Below are 19,951 nucleotides of genomic sequence, written 5' to 3' on the forward strand. Positions count from 1 at the left end.
GGGGGTGTTAATATTCTCATGAGAACCAAAAGCAGGCCTGACATCACCATTGTAGTAGCGTGCATTTGCATTGGCCCTTCCCATTCCTGCACTGACTTAGAAACAACAAAATAAAATCCGTTCATCCACTAGACAGGTGTCCCAGGCTAGTATTTCCTTGCTTATAGCACAAGCCAGAGAATGACATTCTAAATTAATTATAGGAGACAGTGCACCTTTAAACTTGTGACTGAACCTCTATAGATATCTCTGAACTTGACCTGTATGAAGAACAGAATTCAGACTTCAGGTGTGGGTTCAGATATTTTGCATTATATGGGAAAGCAACAAGTGAAAGAGTTAAACTTAGGAATTTTTTTTCCTTCCTTGACCTGGATATTTTGGTATTGTCAGTCTTGATAAATTGGTCATTATATGAGCTGAAAATATTTTAACATTGGATTGAAACTAGGAAATAAATTGACAAAGTAAATCATAGAAGTTCCTGGATATTTAGCTTGTGGTTTTTTGTTTGTTTTTTGTTATGGTTTTTTTTGCTGGCAGTTTTAATTGTATGTTCACATGCACATGGGTAACTTGCATTTTCAAATTATAGAAGATACGAGAAATATAATTTTATTTCCATGAAAGAGCTGAGGTTTTATGTATCTTTCTTCTCTCTTCCCCTCTTCTTTATCTTTCCTTCCCTTGTCCTTCCATTTCCTTCCTTCTCTACTTCCTTAAGACCTTTGGTATAATATGGTGGTCATCATAGAACATGACACAACGGTATGGAAGAGTCAGTAGTCCTTAAAAATGTGCTCAAATGTTTCCCTACAAGAAGTAACCAAAATATGTAAATGCCTATTTAAATAAGAAAAAATGGATACTCATTGGGTTAAATCATTAACTCATTAAACCTTTTTTTTCTGAGAGGATTCCTGTGTCAAACATTCTGGAAGATGTTGGATTTTTCAGATAAGTAAGGCCCAGGCATATGTGTGTGTGAGTGTGTGTGTGTGTGTGTGTGGAGAGGAGAGAGAGGAGGAGAGAGAGGTGAGACTACCAGATGAATAAAATGAGGAATGCTAAAATCAAATGCTAGAGAATGTCCAGGTAGCGCCAAGGCAACGTTTCCATCTCGGTTTGGGGAAGTGTCATGGAAGAGGCGACATCTGAAAGGATTAGGGAAGAGAGAGATCAAAGGAACAGGCAGAGTGGTACCGCAAGGAAGATAGAAGTCCTGAGTGCTTGTCTGCTGAAGACAGGAAGGGAATCAAGAAGGGTGTCGACTTTTAGACACTCTAATTAATGAAATGCTTATGATACCTTCCCCAAGGCAATTAAATACCATACTATACCAAACTGTCTTTCTGATAACTTCCTTTTGGAGGGGGAAAACAGAAATACCCAAGCGTTCTAATATCAATTTCCCCCTGTGGTTTCTATGCTTAGCAGGAGATACTAAAACCTGTGCTGGGACTTCCCATTGGAGCACGAGTATGGGTGGGGAAGGAGATCTGCCACAGCAGGTCAGCCAAACAAATGTCTGCGGAGCACTGGCTGTGGGCCTGCTCTGCCGTACTTGGTGGGGCTAAAAATCATTCCTGCTCCCCAAAAGCTCCCAGCTGAGTGGAGAAGACCAAGAAACGAACAAAGGATAACGATGCAATTCAAAACGTGCTCCTGCAGAGGTGTTGCCTCCCGTGTGCCCCATTCCAAAGGGGGAAGAGTTTCTGTGTTGGGGAGAGCTCACCCCTCTGTGGCTCCCCTTTCAGGCCCCGAAGAGACAAGGGGGACTTTTTCCCTGTATCAGAGTCTACAAGCTGATTTTTATGTTTTTCATCCTTCCAAATGTGAGGCCACATATTAGGACTATTTTGTGAAGAAATAAAGGCACTTCACATTAAGTACTACAACCATAACATTTTATTCCACAGATTTTATACCTAAATCTCTCAAGGATAACTTCGTTAGCTTTGTGATCCTGTTAGAACACCCTTGTAAATGTGATACAGGGAAGAAAATCTAACAGAACATTAGCATTTCCTTCAGGGCTCTGTATTTCTTCTTTTATTTATTAAGAAAAACTAATATATTGTCTGATAGTGTTCACGGTCCTTAAGATTAATTGCTATAACCCTTATGTTGACTCTATAAAGTAGTGTCTATTACTATTGCTGCCTTATAAAAGGGGAATCAGGTACACAGAGACATTTAATACCCTGCCCCAAATCCAGGCCGTAGGTGGCAAAGCCAGAATTGGAAACAAAGGCCTGGTTGGGGAGTGTGGGCTTCACACAACCGCATTGATATGTAAGTTTGCTGTTAGGACTCGTGCTTCTGGGCTCACGCTTTCTTTACTATCCAAATAAAATGCATCAAGTCTTTACCCAATTTCCTGTATTGAACTCAGGACCCACCCCCACTATTTTTAAGTCTTCCCAGAGCATTTATGTTTGTCCTACCCCTTCAGGGTCCAGGTTCCAACCTGTGCTGACTTTTGACACCTGCCTGCTTTCTTCCTCCCTGAGAATGCCCCCTTTCTCCACTTCCACGTTGCTGAAGCAGAGAAGTCAAGCTGTTCTCCTTCTGCCCTCCCAGGATGCCATTCACCTGCTGTTGCTGTATATATCAGAGCTTTACTGAAAGTTTGGGGATAGTGGGATTAATAATAGCACAGAGCAGAAGCTTCTGTTTCCAGACATTTAAAAATCATTCCTGCCCATGGAAATTTCTTACAGTCCTTTTATAACCCTTTCAACAAGTTGCGGCAGGCAGGGGACACCCCAAAACCCTATTACTTTTTTATGCAACCATTTTCTAATAGTCTGCTTGCTTTTCTGTCTAGACTGGTTCAAGGGAACTTGCCCTTCACTATGAAAAAGACCGTAAACATGTTTTTCCTAACCAATTAGATTGAACATCTGAATTGTGAATCACAGCATTCATTCATCATTACACTTTTTCCCCAAGGACTATTCTTAATTACATTAAAAAACAATTAAATCAGGTAGAAAGAAAAAAAAACTGCAGCTGTGATTGTTGTGGCTTAGTAGGTTGGGCATCATCCCGCAAACCACAATATTGCCAGTTCAATTCCCCATCAGGGCACATGTCTGGGTTCTAGGCCAGGAGCCCAGTTGATGGCATGCAACAGGCAACCAATCAATGTTTCTCTCACACATCAGTGTTTCTCCCCCTCTTTTTCCTTCTCATCCCTTCTCTTTAAAAATAAATAAAATTTTAAAAAAACAAAGAAAAACTGTTGGGCATTTGTGACACTAAAATGGAATAAAATGCAAGGTGTCCCCTTAAACAAGTCAAATGTAATTAAATTTGCAGTAAGCATAATGATTTAACAAAGAAACCATAATATGAGGGGATCCATAAAAAATGGAATTGTTTTTTGTAGGGCAGGCCCCTTGTATTACAGGCTTCCCCCACTAGGTGAGTGTTCAGGAACCCATCTGTATCAGTGTACCAGCTGGTGGTGTTGTGAGAGGCTGCGATTGGCTCAGTTTGCCCATTTCTTGATGGGTGATTTACAAGCTTACCTGCCCACACTGTGTTCAGTGTTTAGCAGTTTTTGACCAAACACAGCATGACGCCCATGCCCCACCCTGTCTATTCACCCAATCTCACCCCTAGCAACTATTTCTTGTTTCCCTGGATGAAAAAAGTCCTCACAGGGAAACATTTTGCTGATGTGGAAGAGGTGAAATGAAAAGTGGCAGAAGACTAAAAGACATTAAAATTGACGAGTTCAAAAACTGTTTTGAGCTGTGGGAAAAACATCTCAATAGGTGTATTATATCAAATGGAGAGTATTTTGAAGGTGACTGGGGTTTAAACATGTAAGAATACATATTTTTTAAAAATCAAATTCCAGTGTTTTGGGGTTCCCCCTCATATATATCTTTGGTGGATTGAATGCATAATTCTTATAATTCTGACTTAATACATGGTATTAAATATATACTGACAGAAACTAAGAGTTGAGAGTGTTCAGATGTATTGGATAAAGGACCACCATAGTTACATTCAGTTTTTTGCTACATAAGTAATTACTTTATACTTATTATGTTTCAGGCCCAGTGCTGGGAAGGAGAAATAAAGTGAACTTATTTAACCACATCATGAACTGTAGATACGGAGGGCCATGTAGGAACGTGAACTCATAATTAGAAAGTAGTGCAATTTGTGTCATGCACAGAGTGTTATGTACACAGTGGTGTATGCAGATAGTAAAGTATATTTACAATTAGTAGCCTCATTGGGTCAGGAAAATATGTGCCTAATATGCCATTTGCTCTTAAAGGATGAGTGAGTACAAATGCACCGGATAGGAAATGGTAGAAGAATAAAGGGAATGGGGGAAGGCTTGGAAGAGCCAAAAACGTCACGTTTTTGTGTTGTGAGCATCAGCTGTACGTGTGTCGAAAGCAGAAGTGGTGCTGGGAGGAGAAGGTGGGGAGACAGGGGAGTGGCCAAGAGCAGATTGGGCCTGACACAGGACCAGCGCGGTGTGCCTCACTCCAAAGTGTGTAGTCTTTCAAAGACACCAGGGCTAGGTTTTCCAGTGTCTTAAAAATGCAGATTTCTGAACTGCATTACGAACTATGGAATCTGATTGGCTTGAGTAGCTGTTAACCTGCAGTAACTTTCATGCATATTAGCGTTTAAGAAACTCTGCTATAGGGAACCTTTGGCTCTTTTAATGTTGCATAATGCTAGATCATGTTGGGTACTGCAGACCGATATATTGTAGTATATATCGTCTGTGTTTTTATAAAACATAATTTAAAAAAATTGGTTTTTATGTAGCTTGAAACCTGCACGGTACCCTGGGTAGTAACTTAAGGTGTGTAACTAGATAAATTTGATGTAGTATGTACCAAAGCACCATTGGTGAAACTTTGCGAAGTGTTAGTTTTTCTCTTTTATCCCCTCTCACATGTACAATAAATCCTGTCTGAATAATTTAATCATTCTGGAACATTAAAATAGGCTTCATGCTTTGAAGATAACTGAAGATTTTCCTAACTACAATGGGGCTTTTGAAAATGCTGTGCCACAAATTGCATGAGTGGTGAGGGGATGGGACTTTGTTTAACCTACCAAGCTAATTTTAAGTTTTATGCAGAGAATGGTTTTGATAAGAAGCTGTTATTTGGTATGGCCAGTAAGTGAGTCAGCCCTTACAAGGTTGAGAAGGGGTAGGTAGAAGGACCACTGCTCTCCAAGGCTGCTGATGGAATCAAGAACACAGTTTATTTGTTTGTCTAAAACATTTCACTGTATACAGACAAGGAACAGCTCACATACATGGAAGTGGAATCTCAATTAAAATCTAAAATCATAAAAAAACGAAGAGCAGTAATGACAAGTGTAGACAACAACACAAAGTGGGAAAAGCTGTTGAAATACATAATGATACTGATTGTATTAGAATTCATTGTGAAAATCATGTAACAAGTATCATGGATAATATTTGCAAACTAAAAGAAAATATATTGGGATTCATCAGTACATGCGCAACACAAAGGAAATACAACTTGATCCTTCTGTTAAGGCTCAACATTGATTAGTATCTTTCTAAAAGATGGGTTCTACTTTCTAATGATTTTCAAATGTATGGCCATAGCTCCTTGCAGAAGCTAAGATCAATTTCAAATAAAACAAATTTAAAAAAATAGATTTTAACTCCAGCTTAATGGCATTTGATGTTCTAGCTATAAGGCCACTATGTTTTGACTGAATTAAACATGAGAAAGGTTCTAAAAATTATTATCTGAAGAGCTTGTTTGTATTTGTTTATTTTTACAGAAGAGAGCCTAAAGTCCCTGAACTGATTATGGGGCATTTGGGAGATGAATTTTAGTACAGCGATCAATTTTTTTGCATTCCTAATATACTGACACTCCAAAAGCTCTGACCTTGCTCTGCAAAATTGTAGGAATAAGCTTTTCCACTTTTATTTAACAAATGTTTTGGGGGCTTTTTATTATATTTTCATTAAGAAAATCCATAGTATTTATACTCATATTTTTGAAATCATAATTATTAAGTTTAGTTTTTTAGAAGATATCTTTGGAAGCATGGTTTTTAAAAAATAAATTAGACTTCTAGCAAATTTATAAAGGACTGCAAACATCCCATAGCTTAATAACATAATTGTTATATACTGTGCTTTCTGCTTTTGACTCTGTTACTGTTGGAATATTTTCTGATAACATTTATGAAAAGAGGAATGGATGTTGTAGTAAAACAGACTCTTTTCAGTCTGATTGATTTTGTGCTTTATAACCCATTTATCAGAAAGTATTGCAATTGTTCCTCCTGCTATTTGGAAAGAATGCAATAGCATAAAAGATTGCCTAGCTTCTGAAGGAGTTTCTGTCTTGTCAAAACAGAAACAGTATTTTATTAACTTTAATAGTATTTTATTAACTTTGCCAGTGACTTTGGAGGGACGACTTTCAATGCATTCCTTATCTGTGCTCTGTCCTGTAACTCCAGGAAGCACTCAGTTGTGACACTGGGCAGTTTGATCCAGCTGATCTGTGGGACCACAGCTAGGTTGCTCTCCAATCAGGAGATTCTAGAATGTAATAATTACAACCGTTTTTTAGCTCCCTAACACTAGAACATAAGGTGGCTCATAAGAACTCATCAGTATTTTACTTTAGTATGAATTTGTATAATGACTATTTTTATATTGCCTAATGAAATTCTTTAGCCATTACTGTAAAGCTAATAGAAACAAACATATTCTTAACACAGTGTACTGTAGGAAAGTCCCCAGGAACCATGATATGGGGAAGATGCGAAGAAACACACATTTGTAATTCAGGGGAACAAATCCACCTGAATTTTCAAGAAGAGGGTGCAAGTTAAAGATGTTTCTTAGGCCAATAGTAATGTGGTCAATGACTTGCAGTGATTTGACAGGAGAATCAACAAATATTATTTTTTTAGAGGGCACTAGAAGTTTTAGCAAGAGACCATTTGCCTTTGTACATTTGTGAATTTCATGGAGCTAACTTTAAAAGGAAAGATGAAAATTAGTATAATTATGTAGTTAGAGGGAGTGTAGTAGGTCCAATTAGTCCATTTTAATTTGGAATGCCATATGCTACTTGATAAAATGGCTTTTTTGGCACCTGATATCCTTTAAGGCACGGTTTGGAAACCCTGCAATGTAAATAAAATTGTGTTGATTTGTTCAGGTCCATGAGATGTTGACTTGTTCTTGGAATGAATGTTGTATTTAAATAAATAGGTAAAAAAGGGATGAAACACTTTGAATGCTTACTATTGTTATAAGGAAAGAAAGGGCTGAATGACACAGATCCCGGCCAGCAGGATCCTGTGTTGTGGCAGCAATAAACAAATACACATGGACCGCAGAAATCCTGCAGAGAAAAAAGGACGGCATGACCACTCTCTAAGTGAGAGAGGGCGAGAGGGCTACAGAAAGCCCAAGAGAGAGAGAGGTGACCCCTGCCTGGACAGGCTTTCATTGCTTTCTGGGCACATTACATGGAGGATGGTCCTCATTTACTATGCACAGGTTCACTGTAGGTGATTACCTTTTACAGACAACAAAGGACAGAACACTGCTAATTACTTCAAAGAGAAGGATGTTACAGCTCAAGGGGGAAAGTGGTTGAACTGGTTACACTCCATACTTGGGTGGTTTAGCACAGACTTTAGGAAGTTAAAGATACTTCAGTAAACATTTGTTGCCTCAATTCAGGGTGAGGGAGTTTTAGCAAAAGCAAGTGTCATAGCAGCCTAGGTACAGTGCAGGCCTGATTCCCCATGGGAGAACCTATCCATGGGTGTGGGTCCTGCCCGCCGAACCTCTCTCCCCACTGGCTTTTCCGAGTGGGGGCTGGGGCACATTTCCCATGCGTGGAATGATTCCCTATAGCTGAAGAACCAGTAATCCAGGCTTGATAGGTTTTGGGGAAATATATAGCAATTGGGGAACATTTTTAAAAGGAATGAATACTAATGATGACTGACTAGAAATAGGACATAAAAATCACAGGACCTTGAGTTGGATGCTTAGCAGTCTGATCCTAATACATGAAATAAAAAACTCAGAAAGATACTGAGGAAAGGAGACAGGAATAATAGGCACAGAGAGATCCAGGTAGATGTTTGGTTTGAGAACTAGATCTCCAGGTAAGAGGGTTTTGCTTTAGCAACAATTCTTTTAGTGTAATCTGGGATTCCTAATTTTTTTCAGGATGTCTGAGAGATCAAAATAATTTTCACAATGCTAAGACAGGATTTGCCTACTTCTCTGTATTGGCATTTTTACTAGTAGTGCAAACACAATGATGAGCAAAACAGTTGGAGCTTTAGCACAAAATTAAGTCAGTGGCACCAAACTGTACGTGTAAGCATTGCCTTTGTACACCTGTGTGATGCTATGAGCAACTTAAAGCATGTCTTTGCATTACTGAATTATAATGGCTGTGAGGAGGAAAGGCAATTGTGCAGTTGTTTGAATTGCAGGTTAAACTAGCCTCTCCCCCCACCAACACTAATTGTTTTAATAAGAAAATAATTGACAAAACTGTGACGGTTTAGATTTGGATAGTTGGCAGACATTGTCTCAAAGGGGACCACCGTGGGCCTTCACATCAAGAAAAACAACTTACAGTGTGTGTTGTCTGTGAGATTTCAAGAGAAAATGGGGAATTTATAGCCACCAACATAAACTGGAAGGATTCCTAATCATTACAGAAACGATGTAGGGTGTCAGCATTGGGAAAATCTGCATAATGCATGAACCGATTTTTTTCAGATGTCAATGTATGAGTTACAAAACCATGCGTGGGTTCCAGAGCCATTCATCGTGAAACATATAGACCAATGGGGCATTGCGACTAGCATAGCGAAAAGTGACGTGTCAAGTTTTTGGTGTAATATCAAAGAAGAAACTTATCAATTATCTGAAAAGACAAATATAACGTTCCTTGTCAACTGCATATTTGTGTGAGGCTTGATTTTCTTCATATGCCTCCACCAAAAACAACATTGCAACGAAGGAAATCCAGAGGCCGGTATGAGAATCCAACTCTCTTTAACTAAGGCAGACATTAATGAAGTCTGCAATAGGAAAAATAACACCACTCTTGGTTATTATTATTATTTGTAACCACCAAGCACTATGGATGGAACCTTATTTTTAAGGTGATTTCTGTATATCTGGAGTATGATAGTAATTTTTTTCCAAATGGAACTGATTACTAGAAGAAACAATGACAAAATCAAACTGGTATTTGATGTGAATCCGCAGGAGTTGATGAAGCTTCAAATCCAGCTAAGAAGTTGGTTACAGTCTCTTTCAGCTTTGCATCTGCCTGTTCTGAGATCTTTCTGTCAGCTCTAATACTACTGAAAAGGGCTTAATATTGGATGATAACGTGAGACAAAAAAGCACGCTCAAACTTTGTGGTCTTGCTGGGCTCCAGTTTATCAGGATATACCCCCTTACACGGGCATGAAAAAGATAATAGCCACTCATTTTTCAATAGCCATGGGAGAATGCTGTTTCTGCTTCAGCCACTCAGTCAGATGCGCACTGCGACACAGGAGTTGTTGGGTGGCAGCATCAAGACCGGAACCAAACTGAGCAAAAACAGCAACCTCGTGAGACTGAGCCAGTTCCAGCTTCATGGTACAGTAACGGAACAGTCACAGGACTTTGACTGCCTGTCGCCACGAAAGCCAACTCATAAGGTGGATACTGGTATAAAAGGAAAAGAAGGTTTTATTCAGGTGCTGCACCATCTAGGAGAATGGAGGACTCCTGTCCCAAAGCCCTCCCCTTCCCAAGACCAGACAAAAGCCAGAACCCACAGTTCCTACTCCAATTTAAAGTGAACTTTTTGGAGCCCACAGGCTGCTGCTCAGAGGTCCAGGTGGCTTAGCTTGTTCCCGACTGCTGTCTGTTTGAGGTTTCCTCCTGGAGACTGCACGGCCATGGGCCTTGTGGTTGCTGGGGCTACAAGGTCTCTCTGGGAGAGAGGGCAAGCTGACACATGGGCAAATGCATCACAAAGTGGGTAAGAGAGAGAGAGGCTCCCTTAGGAGGCCATGGGCCAAGTGGCTGTTAAGGCCATGTGGCCAATGGAGAGGACAGGCCAGTGCACTGTGCAAGTGTAGGTCATGAGCAAGAGCGAACCACAAGCTAGCAAGAGCGTAATGAGCCTGAGCAAGCAAAAGAGCATTTCTTTGCTCCCCTGGGAATATATTAGCTTGGGTGTGGGATGGCCTGGGTGCTTTTGCAAAATAACCAATCAATTCCCAAACTTTCACGCATTTTGGGTGTGTCCACCTCCCAACCAACACCTCCCATTATGCCATTATGACTGGTATGGTGCATGCGTCTGCCTTCCACTGGTACCAGAAGCGGGTAAGGGCCCTTTTCTACACAATTATCTTGCTAGCTTTCTGTGTGTTCAGTGTAAGAACCCCCTCCTGCCACCATGTTGGCCAGTGGGGGAGATTCCCTGGTTCTCTGGACAGACTGTCTATGTTTACTGGTAACAGTACATGCCACTTGCTCCATGACCCTGGTTTAGGCAGCAGATCCAACATGGGACACAGACCAACATGGAAGGCAGGGTGAATACCATTGTAGAACAATTATGTTTCCAAGAAGATCTGTCCATCAGCGATAGAAAGGACATTTGTTGGTATGTAAATAGACACATTACCAGCACTGTTTTTTATGACTGGTAAAGCAGTCAAGCAGCCAGCACCAAAAGCATCATTCATTTTGGCTGCTCTCTCTAACAGGTGGGGGTGTAAGTAGAACACATCACCAGGGTTGGCCTCACCACCAGGGGCCAGTGCAGCAGCAAAGACATTTCACCATAAGCAACAGCCTGATTGAATAAGTCATCACAAGTGATCAGAGCATGTTTGCCATTATCCCTAAAATACTCTCCCATAGAAGAGCCAGCATAAGGAGCCGGCTACTGATGTGGGGCTGCATCAGAAGCGGTAGCTGAGACCACAACGGTGTAGTTCATAGCACCTGCACCTGTAAGTCTCTTCGCCAACTTGGCAGTGGTGGATCTCTTCTGACCAATAGCAACCTAGATAGTGTATGGCTATCTTTTCATCGAATCCATCACAAACGTTTGTGGTTGATATTGTGTCAATAGCAATGGATGTTTTGCTAGTCTGTCAGTCACCAATGATCAGCTCATGCTGACCACGACCAATTGGCACCAACCTACCCACAACCTTAGTGCCAGTCCCCCTTGGTTCCTTCCCAGAGATTCAAGAAATGACCCCAGGGGCTTTCAGGACAACTTGCCTACAGGTCTTGGAAGCAACTGGACCCTTTCCATCAATGGCATCAGCCAGGGCATCTACTACATGACTCAACAGCTCCTAACCAACAGGAACATCCACAGTGGCTCCTGTTCGCTTTACAATATCTCCTTCCTTCATTAGTTCATCATTTCCAAACATGACAACACCGTTGTCAGGTTCCAAGTTCAGAGATATGCCCTTTAAGCCTGACGAAAACTCTATTTCTTCTACTTGAACGTTCCTCAGCACTCAGGAAATACCATCACCAATACTAAAGACACACCCTGTCTTTCCTAGGTCAACAGAGGTATCAGCTCCAAGAATGTGCTTTTCAAGAATGGAGGACATCTTAGCAGTGCTAGTCTTCTGAAGATGAGTGTTAGAAGCATGGAGATTCCTTGCAGTAGGGAAGTATGATCCCAAAGCATTTTTTGGAGACCTGCCCATCCGCTTATGCAGGGCAGGTGCCTCAGCCACAGCAAAACACACAAACAGAACTTTTTGCAGCTTCTCAGTGGTCCCTCTGCAGCCATAGCCTCTGGACTAACTGAGCATCATGCCACTCTTTAACATTTTTTTCTTTTAGAAAATATAATTATTGCCCTAGCTGGTATGGATTGAGTGCCAGCCTGCAAACCAAAGGGTCGCCAGTTTGATTCCCAGGCTAGGGTGTATGCCTGGTCCCCGGTATGGGGCGCTTGAGAGGCAACCATGTATTGATATTTCTCTCCCTCTCTTTCCCTCTTCCTTCCCCTCTCTAAAAATCGTCTTTAAAAAAAGAAAAATTATAATTATTTCTCACAAAATTTATAATTTATTCAAATGTACTGTTACTTTTATTTTTCAGTGAAGTACATAATTTTAAACAATTATCCATTTCTATTTTTGAAATAAAATAAGACAAAAACTCTGCAGGTTTCTCAATCACATTTAGGGTTAGAAAGGATTCTTAGAGGGGAAAAGTCTTGGGAATTACTGAGCAAAATCTGCAAGATTGGGAGTCATCAGGTTGGGAATTTCATTTGATATTATAAAAGTGGTTTTATATTTTGAATGGGTGTAGTTTAAGCCCTGATTTTTTTTTTTTTCTTTTGTAATGTAGTGCCTGACGTAACTGTTGATTTGTAAGAGGCATCCACTTCAAAGACAGCTCTCAGGGACACATTTCTGGGCACATGACTAGATAAAGAGCCAGGTCTTTCCTTTGTTTTAGTGATCTCAGTGGATTTCAGTAACTGACAATGTGGACTAATTGTTTGATTTCTCTTTGCTTTCTTTTAATTCACTCCCATGTTCAAAGGTTCCTGATGGTTATTGCCGCAGGGTGTCTTGCAACTATAATAAGACCCACAAGCAATGGTCCAGCCTCAACTTTGGTTATTAATAGGCTGAAACCAGTACGAAACAATGAGCTAATATAGAACAAGAACCAGGGCTTTGAAAAATGTGGCCTAGGATTCAGAGTAACAGCAAACGAAAAAAAAAATCACCCATAGTGGATATGAGAGAATCAATGCGACCAAATTTAGGGTCAAGAGAACCCAGGAGAGTGTGAGTCCTGAAAAACCATTGAATTTGGTTAGGAAGACGTTCATAGAGAGCTCTGGACCATGTGAGTCCCTGAAGACAAGCCCCCCCTGCCCCAGTTATTGCTCCCTGCCTGCCTAGATCTTCCATCATTCCCTGATGGAACTTCCAGACCAACACCAGCGGCAATCCCAGAACTTGACTTTCATATTCTGACTAAATCTTCCTTTACAGTCTCATCAAGTACTTTTTTTTTTTTTTTTTTTTTTGAGGGTTGGAGGTGGTGGGTAGGGACCAAGAGTATTGATTTCCTTCTTCACACCTGTTTGGTGATAAAGATCTTACATGGTGCCTTGCTTTCTAGAGGCTAGGATGAATTTTCCAGTTAATAATTACTAATATTAGAAAATATTTAGCTGTTTTGACTCAAACACAACATGTGCAGGGTTTTCTATTCATTTATTTTTTCTATATTAATGGTATTGGTTAATTTCCAAAAAAAAGAATAATTCTAATAGCTAAATTGGAGTATTACACATAATGACTAAATGTGCTAACTTAACAGTGAAACTTTGCATTTTATTTAGATATATAAATAAAGCTATTTTATTTTTTTTTTTGGCTTAAATATGTACCGAATGGACCACTTTCAACTAGTTTAAATAGACCTTCAGTCTATTTTAAAAAGACCACATATGCTAATGGTTAAGAACCAGAATCTGGAACCAGAGAACTTGGATTCAAATCCAGGCCTTGTCACTTTGCATGTAACCCTTGAGCAAATCACTTGCCTTTTCAGTGCTTCACTTGATCGTCTTTAAAGTAGAATAATAATCATGGTGACAATTAGTATTGTAACAATACTCACACCATGGGTTGGAGAATCAAGGAAATTAATTTACTAAAAGAATTTAATGAAACAGCAAGTTCATGGCAAATGTATAGCAGAAGTGAAAAGTTGTTATTGTGGTGGTTCTTCAACGTAGTTTGAGCGTTTTTTCACTTGTAAGCACTAGGCAGATACGCAGCATGTACAAACTCATTTAATTCTTACAACTACCCTATTAGGTAGGTACCGTTATTCTCTGTGTTCTAATGAGAATAAATGAGGCGTAGGGGAGTTAGGAAGTTTACAGTCACACAACCATTTAACTGGAGTGGCTTTGAACATAAATCTATCAGAAGGAATTGAGACCTCCCACAGGCCAAGGCTTGGGAAATGTAAAGATGAACACAGCACGGGATCCCTGTCTCAAGGGACCCATGATCCCTCGGGAAAGGCTGGTGGCTCCTAACAGCCATTCATTCTTAAAACATCTTTCTAGTACAGGATGTAAGCATGAGCAGAAGGAGAGACCACCAAGCATCATCCTTTACTTTAGTTCATTTGACTCTCACAGATACCCACCCTGTCCCACAGTCTGTATAGACACTTACCATACCCACTTTGTTAAAGTGGATGCTTAGAGAGTTTAATGGACCATGTGACCAGTACATGGAAAAGGCTAGGTTAGAATTATTCTTTCTTTTGAGTTTGCAAGTGTAGACCCCCCCCCCTTTTTTTTTTTTTTTTTTTGTCTTTCCTCATCAGTTTTGTAGTGGGCTGAATATTGACCTCCAAAGATATCAGGGACTAATTCCTGAACCTGCAAATGTTACTTACATGGAAAAAAGGTTTTTGCAGATATAATTAAATTAAGGATCTGGACGTGGAGAGATGATCCTGGATTACCCGGGTGGGCCCTAAATGTCCTCACATACTTCCTTAAAAGAGGCAGGTGGTAGAGATTTGAGACCCTCAAAGAAGACATTGAGGACCCTGGAGGCAGAGGCTGGGTTTGGACACCCACAAGCCAAGGAATGCCTGAAGGCACTGGGAGGTACAAGAGGCCAGGAACAGATTGTCTTCTGGAGCTCCCAGAGGCGGTGCTGCCTGGTCCATCCTGATTTCAGCCCAGGGATTCAGACTTTATGCTTTTGGCATCTAGAACAGTGAACAAATAAACTTGTACTGTTTTAAGGCACTACATTCGAGGTGCTTTACTCTGGCAGCAATAGGAAACTAATGCAAGGATCCTGTGTGGCTGGGGGAGATGTGCCCCTGGATCCCCATTGTCGTTCCCATTTTCCTCAGAAAATTCATACCTGCCAGAAGACTCACTCCCTGTTTGTATCCTGGGCTGTTCTATATCAGACCGCTGGTTACCTTCCCTTATCGACTCAAGATTTCATTACCTGGCTCATTCTCTTTTCATTTCTCTTGCCATCCATTCTTGGCAACTTCAACCTCCGCTTATTTATCTGGCATTCTGGTATCTGCACATACCCTAGGCCACATCCTTTTGCTTATGCAAAGAACGTCTTCCTACAATTCCCGTTTCCCCTGCTCAGTATCAATCTTTATTTGTCCATCAAATTTCTCCCACCAGCATATGGACATCCAGTAAATTCTCCTTTCTTGTAAAAACAAAAATCTTCGACCTCTTATTTCCCTCCAGCGCCTACCTTGGGTCTCTCCTTTCATAAGAGTAAATATCTGCGAGAGAGTTGTCTCTATTGCCTCAATTTCTGTCCTCTCTTGTGCTCACGTTCTGCTGAGGCAGGTTTTGCCAAGGTCAGCAAGAGCCTTGCTCTTGTCAGTTTCTATGGTCAATTTTTACTCCTCATCTCAGTTGACCTCTTAATAGTATTTGACATGATGGATTACTTCCTTCTACTTGAGTCATTTTTTTCCCTTGGTTCCTGGCACACTCCATCTTCCTAATTTTTTTTTTAACCTCACAGAAAAAATACTGCTATGAGAAACGTCTATGATTTAACTGCCTATGTTTTCTTCTAAGATTTTTGTGGTTTTGAGTCTAATATTTAAGTCTTTAATCCATTTTGTGTTTATTTTTGTGTATCATGTAAGAAGGTGGCATAGTTTCATTTTTTTTGCATATACCTGTCCAGTTTTCCCCAAAGCACTGATTGAATAGACTGTCTTTACCCCACTGTATGTTCTTGCCCCCTTGGTCAAATGTTAACTGACCATAAAGGCACGGGTTTATTGCTGCGCTCTCTGTTCTGTTCCATTGATCTATTTTAAAGATTATTAGGAGGTCTGATTTAAAATCTTCACCCCACAATAATTCATGAAATACTCCACAGTGAGTTGTTTTGCTAAAATCATAAACTGATTTTCAGAACATAAATGGCTATAAAATAATATTGAAAAGAGATGTGAAGCACCATGAAAGCCAAATTAATGGGGAGAAAAGGAAGGAGGAGAAATGTTGAGAAAGCACTTTTCTCTTCAGGGCTTGTCTTAGGAGATCAGATTAATTACCAAAATGTTAATTCTTGGTGGCACAGATTAATATTCCACTCACTATTTATTTGTATAGATGGCTAATTTCTGAAGAATGATGATATAAATCACACTGCAAAACATCTAAAATGTTTTACATTCATATTTTAGAAAACACTTCTTATACATTTTACTTTATGAAAGATTGAAGAAATATAGAAGCATCACAGGCATGAATTCAGTATAAATACTTCCAGACAGGAGAAATGGATAATTTCTGCTTTCATTCAAATACCCATATTTTCAGAATGATTCTAATTGTCTTCTGATAATTAAAGGAATTATTAAATGTACTCTATTAAAATTATTGGAAGGTATTTTTGTTTAAAATAAAGCAGAAGGATTACAATGAATCGTAATGTTTATGTGACTAAAAGTGGTCGAGAAATTACTCTTAAAATGATCTGCATATCTTGTTACCTATCTGAAACTCAGTTCAGAGGGATGTGCCGTCTCAGGCGACGACTAAGTCCAAAGTAGCAGAGTAGTACTGAGGTATCTGTTGTGGTAACACAGTCTGTGACCTGAGAATTGTAATGCACAAAAATGTAAATTCACTCTGAAAATTTTTCTCCAACCCAGATACATATTGTAAAAGCATCTAATCATCCATGGTGGATATAATTTAATCTTTATTCATCTATTTCTTTGCTATGTTTGGTGCTCTCTGTGCTCTTGAATTGTAACACCACACTTCAAATTTTGTATATTAAAATGTTCACGTATCAAATATAATGAAAATATGAAAAGGTTCATAAAATTGCTGTTCCTATAAGGCTAGTTAGATTATTACAACAGTTATTTCATGATCGTTACATTTTCTTGTTAACTTTATTTTTAAAGCAATAAAAGCCCTATAAATATTAAGCTTCTCCCATTACAAAAAGATACTTGCATATTAATCGTCACTGATTTTGCAATTTAACTTCAGTTTTAAATCACTATCATCTGATTTTATCTCCACCAGTTTTATTTAAGTTAAAATCCTTGATTTAAGTTTAAATGTTTCTAAAGGGAGTGTGGGCTGGAAAAGGTTGAAAATAAAATTTCTAGTTAATAGGTGTTTTATTATGGAATTTTACAGAATATTAACGTTGAACATTGAAGTGGATGCAGATGAACTTTATGCATTCCAACGTCACTGTTTATTTTATGAGGTAATATCTGAACTGATGTTTCTCATAAATCTGGGAAAAATTATGGTTTTATTTAATCAGCAATTAGGTTATAGTTTTTATTCAATCTACCCCTCTTAGGAATTAAAAGGAAAGTTGAGTTTTCTGCCTTGGTAAACTTTATCTGATACTACTGAAAAGAAGAGCTTTTGAAATTCTCGATGAAAAACAGCAAAACAATAAAAAAAAAAAAGCAAAAAAAAGTTAGAAGAAAAACATTTTTTTCTAGTCTATTTCTTAAATTCCTTAATCAAGCCTAAGAAATGTTTATTTATTTTCAAGATACGTTACAATCTTTAGCACATGAATGGAGAGCTGTTACTTGTGTAGCTTGGATGAGGGGCATTTTTTGTTTATTAAAACTTTGTAATGAAATGAACTGTTTGGTGTTTCTTTAACATTTAAGTAGATGTGATGAATTATTCAACACCTAACATACATTGAATTTGTAAAATCTGATTCTTGTATGTGAAGGATTCTTTTGCATCATAGCAAAATATATTGTTCATTTGACAGTTACTCTGAAAAGTTTAAATTCTTGTTAAAATCAAAATTTTAATTTCATAAAATGGAAATATTCAACTCTGTGATAAACATAAAGAATAAAGTGATAGTTTTGCAAATTCAGAGTTGATACGACAACTAATATTAGCAAATTCAACTTCTGATTTTACTAACTTTTTATAACAATTATTAAAATAATTCAATGAATTGACTTATAGATTGTTCAGTTTCTGATATGAGTTTATACATTAAAATTTTATGAAGCTTTTATGACCAAACATCACAAATGCTTACTTCTTCATATTAAAAAATTAAATGTATATAGATGTAATATAAAAATAATAAATAAATAAATGTAAACAAATGTTTAGTTTTTCTCATTCATTGGATTTAAGAAAATTTATTAATACCAATACACATAAATCAAAAAAATACATACTTAACAATGTTTAGATAATTCAGTTAACTGGAATGTGTCAATATCAGCTTTAATAAAGACTGAAAGGAGAAATAACTTAGATTGTGATGAGGTAATAGAATAGTGAAAACCTACTGCAAAATAAATTCCTTTCTAAAAGCCATTATATGTTTAGCTACTGAGGAAATAATCAGAATGTTGCTATTTGAGAACATATAATTCCTCATTCAAGGGGTAGTGAAGTCAATATATAATTATGAAAAATAAAATTTTAATATATATGTCATTAGGAATAGTTTTAAAATTTAATGCAATTTCTAAAATTTTCATCAGTCTTTTAGTTATTTCATTTAAAAACAATAACAATAAAGCAGAAGAACACTAGTCTGGAAAAAATAAACATTGTAGTATGTTTTCAGAAATTTATTTTTTAATTACAAACTAGGAGATAATCAAATTAGGTCGTTGCCAGGAGTGCAACAAGTACTACTCTCATTTGTTGTCGTTGTAATAGGCCACTGAATAGTAACTATTTCCTCTCCAATATGTTTTTTACAAAACAAATTAATTTGCAAGCCTGTTAGGGCAATGAAAAAGTTAAATTCCCTACATTTCTGAGTAAGTTATAAATTAATGGGGTTGGATTTTGGAAGAAACATTTTATTTTTTTGCAGTCGGCACAGGTCAACTGGAACCTTTGCGCCATTGCACGGGGGTGGCGTCCCACCCTCACTGTAGGGGAGGAGCAGGGCAGCCGCTTTCCTTCACCCACAGCCTAGCGCGCACCTTAGCAAACGGTGGGCCGCACGCCAGAGTGCCAGAGAAACAGGGCTACCTTCGAACCTGTCCTTATTTTATCTTACTAAAAAGAGAACTGCAACCTCCCCCACCGCTTGTAGCCACGCAGAAGGTGCTCAGGGAAATGAGCCTACGTTATTGATAAAAAAAAGAAAAGTCAGTAAGCTTAGCATTTTATGTTGGTTTCGGCCACAAAGGGTAAATTTGCTTTCACACTCACTCCTGTGGATCTGTGAAAGCCGTAGTGGTGGCTGAGATCGCAGATTGCAGCTGCGGGGTCAGGCCGTCATGGTGGAATGCTTGTTCACCCACTTGGTAAAAGAAAAGAAAACGTTTTATGGAGATCTACAATTCCAGTGTTTCAAAAACTGGCCAAGTCAGAAGAAGTTGAAAAAATTCCTTCTTTTTTTTTTTTTTTTTTTGACTGCTTGTTAAATGTAGATTCCTGCACCTAGAACAGATGTGCTGAGTTACACCCCGCAGTGCTGAGACCTGGACGTGGTATTTTCCTCAGGCAGCAGGGGTGATCCAGCCAGTTGGGAAAACTGGTGGTAATTCTCTCTCACTGGGCAGAGCAGCTAATGGCAATTGAAGCCTTCTGTTACCACCCTATTTTCATCTTTCACATTTTGAGTGTTAAGATGCAGCTTCTGCTATAAACACCGGAGATGCACAGGTAACAGAAGAGTTGTGCCTAGTTACCAGGTTACAGTTTGTAGTACTCGGGTGGCAACAGCCTTTAAAATCTGTTACCTTTGATTGCAAGGTAGATGCTGTCTCTTAGTTCAGGCCGATACAACAGAATATCGTAGGCTGGGTGGTTTTATAAATAAGAGGTTTATTTCTCCCAGT

At 38.8% G+C, this 19,951-nt stretch overlaps 1 protein-coding gene and 1 pseudogene across 2 annotated transcripts in view; one reads left to right on the top strand and one right to left on the bottom strand.

Annotated features, from left to right (window-relative positions):
* Window positions 1–19,951, top strand: part of GPC5 (glypican 5) — a 1,144,217-nt gene that overhangs the window by 200,454 nt on the left and 923,812 nt on the right. The window lies entirely within an intron of this gene.
* LOC112313427 (ATP synthase subunit alpha, mitochondrial-like) lies at window positions 9,270–11,754 on the bottom strand (annotated as a pseudogene).

This window comes from Desmodus rotundus, chromosome 13 (assembly GCF_022682495.2).
Source record: "Desmodus rotundus isolate HL8 chromosome 13, HLdesRot8A.1, whole genome shotgun sequence".
NCBI lineage: Eukaryota > Metazoa > Chordata > Mammalia > Chiroptera > Phyllostomidae > Desmodus > Desmodus rotundus.